This window comes from Phocoena sinus, chromosome 3, assembly GCF_008692025.1.
Source record: "Phocoena sinus isolate mPhoSin1 chromosome 3, mPhoSin1.pri, whole genome shotgun sequence".
NCBI lineage: Eukaryota > Metazoa > Chordata > Mammalia > Artiodactyla > Phocoenidae > Phocoena > Phocoena sinus.
The window spans coordinates 101,645,342-101,665,282 of NC_045765.1; the positions used below are offsets into that span (position 1 = coordinate 101,645,342).

General features: G+C 36.5%; 1 long non-coding RNA gene across 1 annotated transcript in view; it reads right to left on the reverse strand.

Annotated features, from left to right (window-relative positions):
- The window catches only part of LOC116750421, a 115,001-nt gene that overhangs the window by 3,674 nt on the left and 91,386 nt on the right, over positions 1–19,941 (reverse strand). The window lies entirely within an intron of this gene.

Here is a 19,941-nt window from a genome sequence, read left to right on the forward strand (position 1 = left end):
CTTTTTTTTTCAGAATATTTGGAAGAGGAAAGATTTATCTTTAGCAAAGCAGCCAGTCAGCCACCCTCTTAACAACTGGTTTGTCTGGCTATCTTCTGAAGCCTCACCCTCTGTGCAGTGATGCTCTGTAATCTTGACATTATGTATTAAAAAAAAATAGCACTTAACTTCCCTTACCCACCATAAACTGGCAGTCTGAACCTCTAATGTCAAATAGCTGCTGGGTTTGTTCACCTCCTCTACAAAAATGTTCCTTAGATTTAAAAATATTCCTGAGTACTTCTTTTGTTTATCATTTTTGCATTTCAAGTGCTTCTGTCTGGCCTGGAATGTACAGGTTTACAAAATAATACACATTCTAATGTCAACAAATAGCTGTAAATGCCTCAATTCCAGACACAAAAAGATCCCGTCAAAAATGAAATAAAATACTACTTACTGATTTAGGCATAAGTAAAAATGGTAGGGACTTAACTAGTCATTCAGCATTGAACTTCAGACAGCTCTTGTGCTTGATTAGAAACTCTATTGATTTACAATGAAATCAATTAGAATTGGATCCTAACCATTTCAAATTCAGCTATAATTGAATGCTCGGCAATCACTCACGTACGAAAGAAAAACAGTTTCTAAATAAAAGCAAAGCCCAAGTACTCTTGCATATCTGAGGAAATCATTATATATGGTGAGCAAATAAGAGAGAACAAACAATAGCGTATACAGCTGGAACAGCTGAATCAGTGTCCCTAATAACAAGAACAGCTTATCAAGTGTGCAAAGGCAGCGCTGGTCTGTTGTTCACCGGTGCAAGTGAGCTGATATTCTCTGTTCATGGCATGGCAACCTTCCAGGGCCAGGTGCAATCCTAACTGCAAACAACTCATTATGTAACCTGTCACCTTCAGAAATTCACTGTTGTAGCAAGTGCCCAGATCCCAAGCTTTGGTGGCAATATTTTCTCTTTTTCTTTGTAAACTGACCTGGGAAATCTGATGATTATTGAGTATGCTTTTAGATGCCAGTGTTTGAGAGAGGACAAAGAGTAGTAATGTGCCACGCCTGTGGCACTGAATCTGTTCTCCTGTTGGCAGGACTGCACAGTGAGATGTGAGTCAGATGTGGATCCCATGCCTTTTTCTCTTCTTCTTTTGTAACATGTTGCAGAGGTGAATTTGTCAAAATCCAGGGGTCTGCTTACTCCTTAAATTAGAATGGAAGTAATAACACTTTCTGAAATGTACGTGGGTGATTTTCTCCCATCCTGAAAGTTTTAGAAGTTTGCCCCTGCTAGATGTAGGCCAGTGAAGCTCATGGGCTCTAGCCTATAAAAACAGATTTCAATGTCTGGTTGGAGTCAATGAGAGCTAATACTTCACATTTTTCAGATGTATAATATGCACTTTTATTGTTGGTCACTTCTGAGAAGGTAGAAAAATTATGGTTTATTTAAAGTAGAATCATATTTTATAATGATATTGACTAGCGTATCTGCATTATCTATTACGTCAAGCAACTTTATTCAAATAAATGAGAAACAAAGTGAATGAATTGCAAGGGAAAATGACACCTGTTCACAAAAGAAAAACATCTGGCAAAATGAATTTTGACATCTCTAATCATACTCTTTCAACCCTGCACTTACCTGACATCCTTATAGGTGGGGCTAGGTACAAAAGGCAGGGCAAAGGAGGGGAGCCTGAAATCTGTGAGGTGGGTCTTAAATGAGAATCAGGTCTTTTATGATTCTATGTTTGTTCCTAGCCCAGAACAAGCCCTTCTTTTATCATCATTAACCCATAAACTGCTTGTAGTAGTGAGCAAAATGTGCGGGGCACTTTTAAAATGACAGGACATACAGACATGCTTAAGGCCGCCAAATTGCTACTTCCTTGTCAGATCATAGATGTTCATCTGGTATCCTGAATTTATGCCTAGACAGGGAATAGTAACAATAACAAAGTGTGTCTGATTTTTTCTTTCATTTTTCAAAAGGGAAAGCATAATTTACTCTACCCACATTGAACTTAGAAAGAAGCTGGTCTTTCTTAAACTTCTCTTTCTATATCCTCTGAATTGCTTGTATTGTGGAAGTTACAAATCAAGCAGAATAATATACGTGGCTTTGAAATTCTATGCTATCAATCTAATAATCTGCTTAACAATATGGTTTCAAAAATATTGTACTTGGAAGTTGCATCATCCCACAAATATATAAAGAATCTTTCTGAGCATTGAAATATACTGTTATTCAGGTCTGTTTCATGAGGTGTTACCCTAGCATGGGGAAGATAAGTTAAAGTATTTCCATCTCACCAGATTCAAAGAATCATAGTTCAGATATTAATATCCAACACCTTACCAGCTTGTATGCTATTTTGCCAGTTGCTTTAGCTGGCAGTTGGCCTCCCTTGTAAAAGATAAAGATTTCTACAACAACAAAATCTCTGCATAGATTTTCATTTTATTGCATTTTCTTCCCAGTCCCTATATGCTATATTATATTTATGTCTATGGAGCACCAGATAATGATGGGAGAGGGAAGACCACATTGGAATATTTTGAGGGTTAACAGAGACAGCTAACCTTAATGTATCACCAAACTAAGGCAAATTTAATTTCAGAAGTCTAAATGGACAAAAAACAAAAGAAGAGGTAGAGGAAAGAAAAGAAACAGAGAGAGAAGAAAGGGAAAATGAAACCTTGGAACAATTTCTGCTATTTTATCTAATGTTTTGTCTGCTTTAAACAGATTAGTGAGTCACTGTCTTTTTGTTTTGTTTTATAGGAAATTCCGTTGACTTAAAACACTACTGCCAACATAGACAGCAATACCACAAGTACAGTTTTATGACAAAAATATTTATAGCAAAAAAAAATTATTTCAGAAGTATTCATGTTATTGAAGATGCCTAAGTTTTCACAAAATATTTCCAAGGACTCAGTGAGAGTCCAGGAGCCGGTTGTTTCTTTATGATTTCTAGTCACCCCAAGGCATCCCTACAGTGAGACGCAGGGGCAGGCAGGCTTGGCTTAGATAGCTGGTAAATTAAACAAGTGATTGTGATTATTTTTAAATCTTTATTATGTGGATTTTCCTTAGAACCATGTGTATTTGTAAAGTTATAGAAAATTCGCATGCAAAAAAAATGCATGATTACTATGTCATATCGTCGTTTCATTGACCATAAATCTAAAAATTCTATCTAACACTTGTACTTGTTTTTTGTTGTTGATGGTATTTGCTTTCAAGTTTGGATGCAAACCTCATAAAATGGGGAATACCTAAATTAATATTCAACTGACTTAGGATATAGTATGTGCTCTATGAAGCAAGTATTTATGGAAAACTCTTGTTCCCCTGCTGGATTGTGAGGCTGACTAAATCACAGATTGTGTCCTGCTTAGATATGCATGTCCTGGTGAACAGCAGAGTTCCTTGCACATAGCAGAATGAGTGAACATTTGCAGAGTTAAAGTGGAATCCAATTGAATTATAATGGTAGTAAGACAGCAGTCATTTGACAATTCTCTAAAACAGACACAGCTGATAAATGGACAATTTCTAGCATCAAAAAGATTAAAGAAAGATGAGCTCCTATCTTTATGTTAGAAGATCCTAATTTTTTTCACCTTGGATTTTCAAATCCCTGTGTCCCCACGGATCGTAGCTTTTCTGGAAAAAATAATTATCCTTCATTGGATGTCAACCCTGTTCTAGGCACTATGGTAGATGTTTTATACACCTTGTTTTAGTTCTTGCTACACTAACCCCTTGAAGTAGTCATTTTCAGCCCCATTTCTTCAAGGAGGAAAATGAAATCCAGAGATAACGAATGACTTCTCACAGTGTGTGATAAAACTAAGAAATGGCTCCCCCCAAAGATACCATGGCCTAATCTCCAGAATCTATTAATGTCACTTTATTTAGCAAAAAAAGGAGGGAAGGGAAGGGAAGGGAAGGGGGAAGATCTTTGTAGATATGATGTGATTAAGTTAAGGATCTTGAGATGGGGAAATTATTCTGGATTATCCAGATGGGCCCTAAATACAATGACATGTATCCTTATAAAAGGGAGGCAGAGATTGGAGTGATGCAGCCACAAGCAAGAAATTCCAACAGCTACCAGAAGAGAAGAGGTAAAGACTCCCTTAGAGTCCCCAGAGGGAGCACAGTCCGACTGACATTTTGATTTTGGCCCAGTGATATGATTTCAGACTATAGGCCTCTAAACCTATGAGAACTTAAATTTCTGTTGCTTTAACTCACCAGGTTTGTGGTACTTTGTTTCAGTGCCGCCTCAGGAAACTAATATACAGTTACAACACTTTGGCAGTAACAATGTTAGAATTTGAATTGAGCATGTTAGCATTCTGCTTTACAAATTACCACAACTTTAGCATCTTAAGAAAGCACCCATTTATTATCTTACAGTTCTGTAGGTCAGATGTTCAGGGTGGCCTCAACTGTAGTTCTTTGCTTGGGCTGAAATCAATGGGTTAGGTATGCTGGGATCTTACCAGGAGGCTCTGAGAGGGATCACCCAGATCAGTTTGACCCACCTGGATAATCTCCCCAAATTAAGGTCACCAAATTAGTAACCTTACTCACATCTGCAAAATCCTTTGTGCCATGTAAGAGAACCATCAGGGAGTAATGCCAGGGGCAGAGGACATGGGTGCTACCATATCCGAAGCCCATGCTCTCTTATCTGCCATTAACACACTGCCTTCCAAAGCACTTTGTCACCACTAGTCTTTAGAAAACATCCACAACAGCTCATTAATAAACATAATGTTTGTGGAGGAGCTTGTCCACAGAGCCAGAATCCCTTTGTACCTCTTTCTATTCATACTAGTTGTGGTAACTTGCAACGCTGGTTCCTGTCCCAGTCCATGTCTTTCTCACTTCCCCGCCTAAAAGTCCACACAAGCAATAGGGTGACTCTCGGAGGAACAGCCAGGAAGAGTCATGGATGCAAGAGATAGGATTGCAGGACATAGATGAGCATTTTCCCAGAGACCTACAGAAATGAGATACATAATGGCCCCCAGTTGGTACCTTGGCCAGATCTTACAATCCCCTTTACCCAAGATGTGTGCTCCACCTTCTATATGTTTTCCTCCAAACATCTCTCAAAGGATTGCCCTAGGGTTATTGGAGCAACTTTACTTTTGTGGGGAGCTAGCTGAAAATGCCTGGGAGATTATATCTCCGTGGAGTTACAGACTGTTTGTTTGGTGAAAAGATACAAACCCTAGTTCCTTTGCCTTGAGACATGACAAACTGACTTGCAATTTATGTTCCACAGGCTGAGCCTGGAATTTCACCTGACAGTGCTCCTTTCCTTGGTTCTCTTCCCTCCCCATTCTGAACTCCATTAACATTTTCTCCTGGGGGTGCTGCCTTAATAAATCACTTGCATTTGAATCCTTGGCTCAGGTTTTCTTTGTGGATGACTTGACCTAACACATGGATACACTTTGGTCATTTTCCTGGAGCCAGGAGCATTAAGGGCTAGCCACTCTAAAAATCTTTACCTAGCAGGAATGGATTTTGTCCACATTGTTTTGTGCTGGTAGGGAATATAGCCTGGTCATTACCTGTCAGCCAGGTTCTCTACTGTCAACTAGATGCCTCTCCTAAAAGTGAGAACTCAAAGACTCTTGCACCTCTGGAAAAAAACCTTTGTCCTTGATTGCCCACTATTTCAAACTCATTGCCTAAAACTGTGCTTATAGCTTTCTTCTGGCTCAGTCTTGTTATTTTCCAGTGGGTATACATGTAGTGAATGATTAATTTTAAGTGCCTATAGAAAGTACAATGGTGAGTATATAAATTCAAGGCTGAATGAATTTGCAAAGAGGGTTTTAAACATTATCCTTGTTATTTCAAATCTGTAGTTGATTGGTGAATGTGAGTGCAGAATATAAAATGATGATCTGCAGATGGATCCACTGAGCACTCCTAACTGCATTATTCAGGTGCACATGCATGATGCTATAAGCAGAATCAGAATTCAAAAAGAGAGCAGGATGTGAAATACTGTGTCAGGGTTGCTCCCTAGAAACTATCAAGAACTTGCAGTTGCCCAGGGATGGGCAGGGCTTACCAGCTATATTTGATGAAGTTTCTAAGATTTCCACCATGGTACCCTAATGTCTCTTAAATTAAAAGCAAAAACAAAGCAAAACCCTTTTACATGGAAAAGGGGATTTTTTTTAATGTGGACCATTTTTAAAGTCTTTATTGAATTTATTACACTATTGCTTCTGTTTTATGTTTTGGTTTTTTGCCCATAAGGCCTGTGGGTTCTTAGCTCCCTGACCAGGGATCGAACCTGCACCCCCTGCATTGGAAGGTGAAGTCGTAATCACTGGATCACCAGGGAAGTCCCAGAAAAGGGGATTTTGCAGATGTAATTAAGGTTACTAATCAGTTGATCTGAAATTAAGGAGATTACCCTAGTGGAACTAACCTGATGGTAAGATCCCTTTTAAAAATTTCCAGATATCTAGAGCCTAGTTGACTGGGACCCATTGTCATATGGCAGTTCTTGAGGACAAGGAAATTATTCTGAAGCTTCTGAGACCATTCTTATTTTTTTCTTTTTGGTTTATTTTATTCGGTTTTATTTTTACTTACATAACTATAGTCAATTTACAATATTGTGTTAGTTTCAGATATATAGCTTCAGATTATTTTCGAATATAGGTTATTACAAGACATTGAATACAGTTCCATGTACATACAGCAAGTCCTTGAGCCCATCTATTTTATATATAGTGGTGTGTATCTCTTAATCTCATACTCCTAATTTATCCTTCCTCCTCCCCTTTCCCTTTTGGTCACCGTAAGTTTGTTTTACATGTTTGTGAGTCTGTTTCTGTTTTGTAAATAAGTTATTTGTATTTTTTTCAGATGCCACATATAGTGATGATATTATATAATATTTGTCTTTCTCTGCCTGACTTCACTTAGTATGATAATCTCTAGGTCCATCCATGTTGTTGCAAATGGCATTATTTCATTCCTTTTTATGGCTGAGTACTATATTCCATTGTATATATATATATACCACATCTTCTTTATCCATTTATCAGTTGATGGACATTTAGGTTGCTTCCATGTCTTGATTATTCTGAACAGTGCTGCTATGAACATTGGGGTGCATGTATCTTTTTGAATTAGTTTTTGTCTTTTGCGGATATATGCTCAGGACTGGGACTGCTGGATCATATGGTAGCTCTAATTTTAGCTTTCGAAAGAACTTCCAGACTGTTTTCCATAGTGGCTACACCAATTTACATTCCCTCCAACAGTGTATGAGGGTTCCTTTTTCTTCACACCCTCTCCAGCATTTATTATTTGTAGACTTTTGATGACGGCCATTCTGACTTGTGTGAGATGATACTTCATTGTAGTTCTGATTGGCATTTCTCTAATAATTAGCAACACTGAGCATCTTTTAATGTTCCTGTTGGTCATCTGCATGTTTTCTTTGGAGAAATGTATATTTAGGTTGCTGCCCATTTTTTGATTGTATTTTTATATTGAATTATATGAGCCGTTCATATATTTTGGAAATTAACCCCTTGTTGGTCACATTGCTTGCAAATATCTTCTCCCAGTCCATAGGTGGTCTTTTCTTTTTGCTGATGGTTTCCTTGGCTGTGCAAAAGCTTATAAGTTTGATTAGGTCCTATTTGTTTACATTTGCTTTTATTTCTTTTGCCTTGGGAGACTGATCTAAGATATTGCTATGATTTATGTCCCAGAATGTTTTGCCTATGTTCTCTTCTAGGAGTTTTATGGTGCCGTGTCTTACACTTAAGTCTTTAAGCCATTTTAAATTTATTTTTGTGTATGCTGTGAGGGAGTGTTCTAACTTCATTGATTTACACGAGGCTATCCAGCTTTCCCAGCACTGCTTGCTAAAGAAATTGTCTTTTCTCCATTTTATATTCTTGCCTCCTTTGTCATAGATTAATTGACTGTAGTTGTGTGGGTTTATTTCTTGGCTCTCTATTCTGTTCCATTGATCTATGTCTGTTTTTGTGCCAATACCACGCTGTTTTGGTTACTGTAGTTTTGTAATATTGTCTAGAGTCCGGAAGGGTTATACCTCCACCTTTGTTCTTTTTCCCCATGATTGCTTTGGCAATTCTGGATCTTTTCTGCTTCCATATAAATTTTGATTATTTGTTCAAGCTCTGTGAAAAATATCATGAGTAATTTGATAGGGATCACATTAAATCTGTAAATTACTTTGGGTAGTATGGCCACTTTAACAATATTAATTCTTCCAATCCAAGAGCATGGGATATATTTCCATTTCTTGGTATCATCCTTCAATTTCCTTTATAAATGTTTTATAATTTTCAGCATATAAATAAGTCTTTCACATCCTTGGTAAGGTTTATTCCTAGGTATTTTTTTGATGCTATTTTAAATGGGATTTTTTTTTTTTTTTTTACTTTCTCTTTCTGATATTTCATTATAAGTGTAAAGAAATACAACAGATTTCTGTATATTGATCTTGTATACTGCTACACTGATGAATTCATTTATCAGTTCTAATAGTTTTTGTGTGGAGTCTTTAGGATTTTCTATATAGTGTATCATGTCATCTGCATACAATGACAATTTTACCTCTTCCCTTCCAATCTGGATACCTTTTATTTCTTGTTTGACTGCTGTGGCTAGGACTTCCAATACTATGTTGAATAGAAGTGGTGAGAGTGGGCATTCTTTTCTTGTTCCAGAATTCAGCAGGAAGGCTTTCAGCTTTTCATCCTTAAGTAATATATAATGGGTTTGTCTTAAATGGCTTTTATTATGTTGAGATATATTTCCTCTAAACCCATTTTGGTGAGAGATTTTATCATGAATAGATGTTGAATTTTATCAATCAAGTGCTTTTACTGCATCAATTGAGAGGATCATGTGTTTTTTCGGTTTTTTTGTGTTTTCTTTTTTGTTGATGTGGTGTATTACATTGATTAATTTGCTTATGTTGAACCATACTTGTGACCCTGGAATGAATCCAACTTGATGATGGTATATGATCCTTCTTATGTGTTGTTGGGTTGTTTGTTTGCTATTTTGTTGAAGATTTTTGCTTCTATATTCATCAGAGATATTGGGCTGTAATTTACTTTTTTTGTAGTGTCTTTGTCTGGTTTTGGTATCAGGGTGATGGTGGCTTCATAGAATGACTTTGGGATTATTCCCCCCCTTCCGTCTTTTGGAAGAGTTTGAGAAGGATAGGTATGAGTTCTTCTCTGTATGCTTGGTAGAATTCCCCAGTGAATTCTAAGGCCATTCTTTGTGAGCTGTTCAGCTCCATGGAATAAATTCATTACCTGAGTAGCAATATTTTATCTAATTAATTGTTGTCTTGCCTAGAGTAGGTTATTATTGTATACTTGCCAAGTTAATGAATGGATGAGCTATACACCCAACCACATTTCCAAGAGTTATTTTCACAAAACTCCATCCCCTTGAGGGGTGCAGGGAAGCCGATTAAGCACAAAAGAGTAAAGAAAAGGGACTGAGAATTCAAACTGGATAGGAAAAAGAAAAGCTAACTCTATTTAGTACATATCTGAAAATACCAAGCCCTAGTGTCAGTTTATGAATGCTCCAGTGTAGAGTTCACTGCTAGGTTGCTATGCCAAACTCCTAACGGGAACTTCTCCTTGGGTGGGGGGACGACATGACATGAAAGTACTGGCATTACTTCATTTCCCAGAAACCTTGCAGAGGTCCTGAAATGGGCTGTTCTACAGTTCGTTACTTACTAATTTTTGATGAAATTAGTAAAACACATGGAACTGCAAAAAAGTGATAAAGAGAAAAAGCTTTTTTGGAAACTACTGAAGTTAATCATAACAAAAATGCCAGAACTATAGCTTAATTATTAAAGTGTTGAATAACTTCTGCCAAAACCTTCTAAGTATTTATCATCATAAGATTCACATTTTCTATACTATGTCATCATTTGGACACTAGCCATTGTCAGGTAAAAAAATAATCTCAGAGTTTGAAGTTTACAACTTGGTTTTAATTAAAGTTACTTATCAGTTGACATTAAATTAGGGAGATTAGGGAGTGGAACTAAACTAATCATAGGATCCATCACTCTCTTTTTAGAATTCCAGATATCTAGAGCTAGTGTGACTAGGACCCATCATCATTTGGCAATTCTTGAGCACAAGGAAAGTGGTCTGAAGTTTCTAAGGCCATTCTTTGTAACCAACTCAGTTCCATTAATTCACCTGATAGTGTCTGTTAATGGAATGATTTTTGGACTAGGAATCAATAGCATGATCTATACCTTCCTAGGCTACTCACTTGTCCATCAGCCACCAAGTTATTTTTAATAATTTTCTTTCAATTTCTTCATATTCAAATTATACTAGCATATTAGCTATCTTTAAGGTATCTTGATTCTATATATATTCGGACTTTCATCTTTTAGGAAGCACATTGCAGTGGAGCATATGAGCTTAAATTGCCTAAACAGTCATGTTTGTCAGACCTTAAACCTTAGTGATATTTTATTTCCACACCTCTTAGGTTATTTATTCATTTAGTTACTCGATGACTTCATTAGTTAGGAACATTAGTTAGGAATCTAATGGAACTAGGAATCCATGGAATGGAATCAATTTAACAGGCTCCAGAGTGGAAGCAAGAAGAACTACAGTCCTGCAGCCTGTGGAACAAAAACCACATTCACAGAAATATAGACAGAATGAAAAGGCAGAGGGCTATGTACCAGATGAAGGAACAAGATAAAACCCCAGAAAAAAACCTAAATGAAGTGGAGATAGGCGACCTTCCAGAAAAAGAATTCAGAATAATGAGAGTGAAGATGATCCAGGACCTCGGAAAAACAATGGAGGCAAAGACAGAGAAGATGCAAGAAATGTTTAACAAATAGAAGGATTAAAGAACAAATAAACAGATGAACAATACAATAATTGAAATGAAAAATACACTAGAAGGAATCAACATCAGAATAACTGAGGCAGAAGAACGGATAAGTGACCTGGAAAACAGAATGGTGGAATTCAATGCTGCAGAACAGAATAAAGATAAAACAATGAAAAGAAATGAAGACAGCCTAAGAGACCTCTGAGACAACATTAAACACAACAACATTCGCATTATAGGGGTCGCAGAAGGAGAAGAAAGAGAGAAAGGACCCAAGAAAATGTTTGAAGAGATTATAGTCAAAAACTTCCCTAACATGGGAAAGGAAATAGCCACCCAAGTCCAGAAAGTGCAGAGAGTCCCATACAGGATAAACCGAAGGAGAAACACGCCGAGGCACATAGTAATCAAATTGGCAAAAATGAAAGACAAAGAAAAATTATTGAAAGCAGCAAGGGAAAAACAACAAATAACATACAAGGGAACTCCTGTAAGGTTAACAGTTGATCTCTCAACAGAAACTCTACAAGGCAGAAGGGAGTGGCATGACATTTAAAGTGATGAAAGGGAAGAACCTACAACCAAGATTACTCTACCCGGCAAGGATCCCATTCAGATTCAATGGAGAAATGAAAAGCTTTACAGACAAGCAAAAGCTAAGAGAATTCAGCACCACCAAAACAGCTCTACAAAAAATGCTAAAGGAACTTCTCTAAGTGGGGAAAACAAGAGAAGAAAAGGACCTCCATAAACAAAAACAAAACAATTAAGAAAATGGTCATAGGAACATACATATCGATAATTACCTTAAATGTGAATGGATTAAATGCTGCAACCAAAAGAGACAGGCTCACTGAATGGATACACAAACATGACCCATATATATGCTATCTACAAGAGACCCACTTCAGACCTAGGGAAACATTCAGACTGAAAGTGAGGGGATAGAAACAGATATTCCATGCAAATGGAAATCAAAAGAAAGCTGCAGTAACAATACTCGTATCAGATAAAATACACCTTAAAATAAAGACTGTTACAAGAGACAAGGAAGGACACTACATACTGATCAAGGGATCAATCCAAGAAGAAGACACAACAATTATAAATATATATGCACCCAACGTAGTAGCACCCCAATACATAAGGCAACTGCTAACAGCTCTACAAGAGGAAATCGACAGTAACACAATTATAGTGGGGGACTTGAACACCTCACTTACACCAATGGACAGGTCATCCAAACAGAAAATTAATAAGGAAACACATTCTTTAAATGACACAATACATCAGATACATTTAATTGATATTTATAGGACATTTCATCCAGAAACAGCATATTACACTTTCTTCTCAAGTGTGCATGAAACATTCTCCAGGATAGATCACATTTTGGGTCACAAATCAAGCCTCAGTAAATTTAAGAAAATTGGAATCATATCAAGCATCTTTTCTGACCACAATGCTATGAGATTAGAAATCAGTTACAGGAAAAAACACTGTAAAAATCACAAATACATGGAGGCTAAACAATACATTACTAAATAACCAAGAGATCACTGAAGAAATCAAAGAGGAAATCAAAAAATACCTAGAGACAAATGACAATGAAAACACAACGACCCAAAACAGACAATGAAAATACAACAATCCAAAACCTATGGGATGCAGCAAAAGCAGTTCAAAGAGGCAAGTTTACAGCAATACAAGCCTACCTCAAGAAACATGAAAATATCTCAAACAATCTAACTCTACACCTAAAGGAACTAGAGAAAGAAGAACAAACAAAACCCAAAGTTAGTATAAGGAAATAAATCATAAGGATCAGAGCAGAAATAAATGAAATAGAAACAAAGAAAACAATTGCAAAGATCAATAAAACTAAAAGCTGGTTCTTTGAGAAGATGAATAAAATTGATAAACCATTAGCCAGACTCATCAAGAAAAAGAGGGAGAGGACTCAAGTCAATAAAATTAGAAATGAAAAAGGAGAAGTTACAATAGACACTGCAGAAATAAAGAGCATCCTAAGAGACTAATACAAGCAACTCTATGCCAATAAAATGGACAACCTGGAAGAAATGGACAAATTCTTAGAAAGGTATAATTTTCCAAGACTGAACCAGGAAGAAACAGAAAACATGAACAGACCAATCACAAATAATGAAATTGAAACTGTGATTTAAATCTTCCAACAAACTAAAGTCCAGGACCAGATGGCTTCACAGGTGAATTCTATCAAACATTTAGAGAAGAGCTAACACCCATGCTTCTCAAACTCTTCCAAAAAACTGCAGAGGAAGGAACACTCCCAGATTCATTCTACAAAGCCACCATCACCCTGATACCAAAACCAGACAAAGATACTACAAAGAAAGAAAATTACAGACCAATATCACTGATGAATATACATGCGAAAATCCTCAACAAAACACTAGCAAACAGAATCCAACAGCACATTAAAAGGATCATACACCATGATCAAGTGGGATTTATCCCAGGGATGCAAGGATTCTTGAATATATGCAAGTCAATCAATGTGATACACCATATTAACAAATGAAGAATAAAAACTATATGATCATCTCAATAGATGCCGAAAAAGCTTTTCACAAAATTCAACACCCATTTATGATAAAAACTCTCCAGAAAGTGGGCACAGGGGGAACTTACTTCAACATAAGAAAGGCCATATATGACAAACCCACAGCAAACATTAGTCTCAATGGTGAAAAACTGAAACCATTTCTACTAAGATCAGGAACAAGACAAGGATGTCTACTCTCACCAATATTATTCAACATAGTTTTGCAAGTCCTAGCCATGGCAATCAGAGAAGAAAAAGAAATAAAAGAAATACAAATTGGAAAAGAAGAAGTAAAACTGTCACTGTTTGCAGATGACATGATACTATACATAGAGAATCCTAAAGATGCCACCAGAAAACTACTAGAGCTAATCAATGAATATAGTAAAGTTGCAGGATACAAAATTAATGCACAGAAATCTCTTGCATTCCTATACACTAATGATGAAAAATCTGAAAGAGAAATTAAGGAAACACTCCCATTTACCACTGCAACAAAAAGAATAAAATACCTAAGAATAAACCTACCTAGGGAGACAAAAGACCTGTCTGCAGAAAACTATAAGACACTGGTGAAAGAAATTAAAGATGATACAAACAGATGGAGAGATATTCCATGTTCTTGGATTGGAAGAATCAACATTGTGAAAATGACTATACTACCCAAAGCAATCTACAGATTCAATGCAATCTCTATCAAATTACCAATGGCATTTTTTACAGAACTAGAACAAAAAATCTTAAAATTTGTATGGAGACACAAAAGACCCCAAATAGCTAAAGCAGTCTTGAGGGAAAAAAACGGACGTGGAAGAATCAGACTCCCTGACTTCACACTATACTACAAAGCTACATTAATGAAGACAATACGGTACTGGCACAAAAACAGAAATATAGATCAATGGAACGGATAGACAGCCCAGAGATAAACCCACACACCTACGGCCAACTAATCTATGACAAAGGAGGCAAGGATATACAATGGAGAAAAGACAGTCTCTTCAATAAGTGGTGCTGGGAAAACTGGACAGCTACATGTAAAAGAATGACATTAGAACACTCCCTAACACCATACACAAAAATAAACTCAAAATGGATTAGAGACCTAAATGTAAGACTGGACACTATACAACTCTTAGAGGAAAACATAGGAAGGATACTCTTTGACATAAATCACAGCAAGATCTTTTTTGATCCACCTCCTAGAGTAATGGAAATAAAGACAAAAATAAATAAATGGGACCTAATGAAACTTAAAAGCTTTTGCAAAGCAAAGGAAACTACAAACAAGACGAAAAGACAACCCTCAGAATGGGAGAAAATATTTGCAAACGAATCAATGGACAAAGGGTTACTCTCCAAAATATATAAACAGCTCAATATTAAAAAAACAAACAACCCAATCCAAAAATGGGCAGAAGACCTAAATAGACATTTTGCCAAAGAAGACATACAGATGGCCAAGAAGCACATGAAAAGCTGCTCAACATCACTAATGATCAGAGAAATGCAAATCAGAACTACAATGAGGTATCACCTCACACCAGTTAGAATGGGCATCATCAGAAAATCTACAAACAACAAATGCTGGAGAGGGTGTGGAGAAAAGGGAACCCTCTTGCACTGTTGGTGGGAGTTTAAATTGATACAGCCACTATGGAGAACAGTATGCAGGTTCCTTAAAAAACTAAAATTAGAATTAACATATGACCCAGCAATCCCACTACTGGGCATATACCCAGAGAAAACCATAATTCAAAAAGAAACATGCACCCCAATGTTCATTGCAGCACTATTTACAATAGCCAGGTCATGGAAGCAACCTAAATGCCCAGCGACAGATGAATGGATAAAGAAGAAGTGGTACATATATACAATGGCATATTACTCAGCCATGAAAAGGAACGAAATTGGGTCATCTATAGAGACGTGGATGAATCTAGAGACTGTCAAACAAAGTTAAGTAAGTCAGAAAGAGAAAAACAAATATCATATATTAATGCATATATGTGGAATGTAGAAAAATGGTACAGAGGCACCAGTTTGCAGGGCAGAAATTGAGACACAGATGTAGAGAACAAACGTATGGACACCAAGGGGGAAAAGTGGCGGGGGGTGGGGTTGGGGGTGTGATGAATTGGGAGATTGGGATTGACATGTATACACTGATGTGTATAAAATGGATGACTAATAAGAACCTGCTATATGAAAAAATAAATACAATAAAATTCAAAAAAAGTTAAATAAATATATTTTAGCCATTCTTAAAAAACAAAAAACAGGCTCCAGTTAGGATAATGAAAAGAAGGGAAGTTAAATGAGGTAGAACACAAAGTTTCAAAAGTACACCAGAGAAGCCACCAGCATACTAAAGTGAATCCAGAGCCTTACTGACTAGAACCGTTAACATTAAAGATGCAAGAGATCTTTAATATTTTTTGATTTAGTGCCCTGCCTTCAAATTGATACCGCTTTTTTTATCTGTATTATAAACAAGGCGTTAGAGAACAAGTGGTATGCCTTTATTCCTGGCAGGTACGTGAGTAGAGACAGGAAAACAGGTCCCTTTTGCTCTTAGCTCAATGCACACACACATCGTGATTTTCCTTCTGAGTCATAGTCAGCTTTGCCTCAGCCAGCTGCCTTTTAAGGCAAGTCTTGGCAGGGAAACTGTACTGCTACTTACGGTAACTAAAATTTCTATTAGAAGGTTTAAGACTAATCATGATAGCTTTCCCCCCTTTGTTTAATTTTCTTCATCTCCTACTACATTCTAGATGTCACTCCTTGCTCTAGCCAGTCAGCTAATTAGTTTTTTCTTACATGAGTCTGTTCTTTCTTCCTGAGTCCTTTATACCTTCCAACTTTTCTTTCTCTTCCTCTTCCCCTTTCTTCAAATTGTTTTCTCTTCTTTCATTTAATAAACATCATTTGCATTTCTGTATATGAGTCAAATATGAAGAAGAAACGAATGAATGATATGGCTCGGCTCCTTCTTTCCCAAAGAATTTGTAGTCTAATATTCTAGTCAGAATTTGTTTATAGTTTACATGGGCATTGCCAACTTTTTTTGTAGAAAGCTAGATAGCAAATGTTTTAGGCTTTCTGGGCCAGTCTCTGTTGCAACAACTAAACTCTGCCATTGTAACACAAAAGCAAAAATAGACAATATGTAAATGAATGGGCATGGCTGTGTCCCAGATAACATTATTTAGAAAAACAAGTGGTAGGCCAGATTTGACCAATAAGACATAGTTTGCCAAACTCTAATTTAAATGTATACAATACGTTTAAATAATATGAGAAGTGTGATAAGAGAAATATAAAGAAAGGGATATAGGAACCAAGACACCCCTCCTTTCCAACAATTCATCTTAATCAATAACCTTTATTGCTTAATCAACAACCTTTGCTGTTCTTACTTTAGACACAATACTTTTCTAATGTAATTCTCCTTTCTTGATATTTTATAATATTTATTACTTATTCAATGTAATTAGTGAAGAGTCCCTCTGCTAGATTATGAAGCTATGTTGAACTACCTTGATGACATATAATGAGCAATATATTGGGCACAGAATTTTTCTATTGTTGTTGCCACAGCCTTCTCTATAAATAGATTTGAAACTATATCATCATTATTCTTGGAGAATTAGAACATTTTCCTATATGGTAAATAAACATTGGGAATCTAAAAACAGGTACTCTGAACAATTTATGGTATTCAGCCTTCATTATAGAATAAAATGTCTGAGAGAACATGGAAACAAATTAGCTAATATGCTAAGGTATGGAGAGTTAATGCAAAGATACGCTCACAAGGATGAAAGTGTCTATCATTCTTTGCTATATGTGAGTTTTAATGTTTTTCAAAATTTTGTCACAAGGAAAATGTATTAAGGAAAGTACCTCATAATATTAGCACTAAGGTAAAGATCAATAACAGTATCAACACAACGGTTTTCAACTGAGGCAATTTTACCCCTCAGGGGACATTTGGCAATGTCTGGGCACCTTTTTGGTTGTCATTACCAAGGGAGTGCTACTGGCATCTAGTGGGTAGAGGCCAAAGATACTGCTAAACATCCTATAAGGCACAGGACAACCCCCACAAGAAAGAACTATCCAGTCTAAAAGGTCAATGCCAAGGTTGAGAAATCCAGTTCAGCCTTTTAGGCCATACAGTTGTTTCTTTCTTTCTTTTTTTTTTTAAACAAATGTTTTATCTTGAGATAAGTGTAGATTCACATTCAGTTGTAAGAAATAACATAGAGATAATATATAATAATATACCATGTACCCTTTACCTGGTTGCCTGTAAGGATAACACCTTGCAAAACTATAGTACAAAGTCACAACCAGGATAGTGGCATTGACACAGTCAAGATACAAAACATTCTTATCACAACCAACATCCTTCATGGGCCCTTTGCAGTCACACCTACTTCCCTTCAAACTCAAGGCCACATACTGTTTGATTCCATTTATATGAAATGTCTAGAATATTCACAGCTATAGAGACAGAAAGTAGAGTAGTGGTTACCAGAGCTGGGAAAGAAGGAAATAGGGAGTGACTGCTAATGGGCATAGGAATCTTTCTAAGGTGGTGAAAACATTCTAAAATTAGATTATAGTGATTGTTATACAAGTTTTTGAATACACTAAACATCACTAAACTGTATGTACTTTAAATGGGTGAATATTATGCTACCTGAATTACATCTCTATAAGGTTGTTATAAGTGAAAAAAAATCAGTTAGGCATATTAGTGTATTTCTATTTCTGGGCCATTATATTGTTTTGCTTAATGTGTCCATCCCTTCACAATTACCACACTGGTCTTTACTACTGTAGCTTTTCAAAGTCTTAAAATCAAGTACAGTTATTTCTCCAATGTTATTCTTTTTTTTCTTTTAATTGCTCTGACTATTCTAGTTCCCATGACTTTTCATATAAAGTTCATGTATTTTTGTCTATATCTGTAAAACTCCTGCTGGGGCTTTAATAGTGACTATGTTAAATATATAAATTATTTTGGGGAAAAAACTGACATCTTTACTCTTTTGAGACTTCCAATCCAGGTACATGGTTTTTCTCTACTCTTTCAGGTCTTCTCTGATCACTTTCATCAACATTTTGTAGTTTTCAGTATATAAATCTTATACATATTTTATAAGATTTATATGCCTAAGTATAATCTGGGAAGGCACTATTGCAAATGTTACTTTTTAAAAACAATTTAGGTTTCCAATTGTTCAGTAGTATACAGAAATACAGTTGATTTTTGTGTGCTGACCTTGTACTATGCAACCTTGAAACTCACTTATTATTTCTAAAGGGTCCTTTGTAGATATCTTGAAATTATCTGTCAACAATCATATCACCTGTGAATAGGGCCAGTTTCATTTCTTCCTCTCTCTTCCATATATATATATATTTTTAACATCTTTATTGGGGTATAATTGCTTTACAATGGTGTGTTAGTTTCTGCTTTATAACAAAGTGAATCAGCTATACATATACATATGTTCCCATATGTCTTCCCTCTTGCGTCTCCCTCCCTCCCACTCTCCCCATCCCACCCTTCCAGGCTGTCACAAAGCACCGAGCTAATATCCCCGTGCCTTGCGGCTGCTTCCCCCCAGCTATCTACCTTACTACGTTTGTTAGTGTGTATATGTCCATGACTCTCTCTCGCCCTGTCAAAACTCACCCCTCCCCCTCCCCATACCCTCAAGTCCGTTCTCCAGTAGGTCTGCGTCTTTATTCCTATCTTACCCCTAGGTTCTTCATGACATTTTTTTCCCTTAAATTCCATATATATGTGTTAGCATACGGTATTTGTCTTTTTCTTTCTGACTTACTTCACTCTGTATGACAGACTCTAGGTCTATCCATCTCATTACAAATAGCTCAATTTCATTTCTTTTTAAGGCTGAGTAATATTCCATTGTGTATATGTGCCACATCTTCTTTATCCATTCATCCGATGATGGGCGCTTAGGTTGTTTCCATGTCCTGGCTATTGTAAATAGAGCTGCAATGAACATTTTGGTACATGACTCTTTTTGAATTTTGGTTTTCTCAGGGTATATGCCAAGTAGTGGGATTGCTGGGTCCTATGGTAATTCTATTTGTAGTTTTTTAAGGAACCTCCATACTGTTCTCCACAGTGGCTGAACCAATTCACATTCCCACCAGCAGTGCAAGAGTGTCCCCTTTTCTCCACACCCTCTCCAGCATTTATTGTTTCTAGATTTTTTGATGATGGCCATTCTGACTGGTGTGAGATGATATCTCATTGTAGTTTTGATTTGCATTTCTCTAATGATTAATGATGTTGAGCATTCTTTCATGTGTTTGTTGGCATTCTGTATATCTTCTTTGGAGAAATGTCTATTTAGGTCTTCTGCCC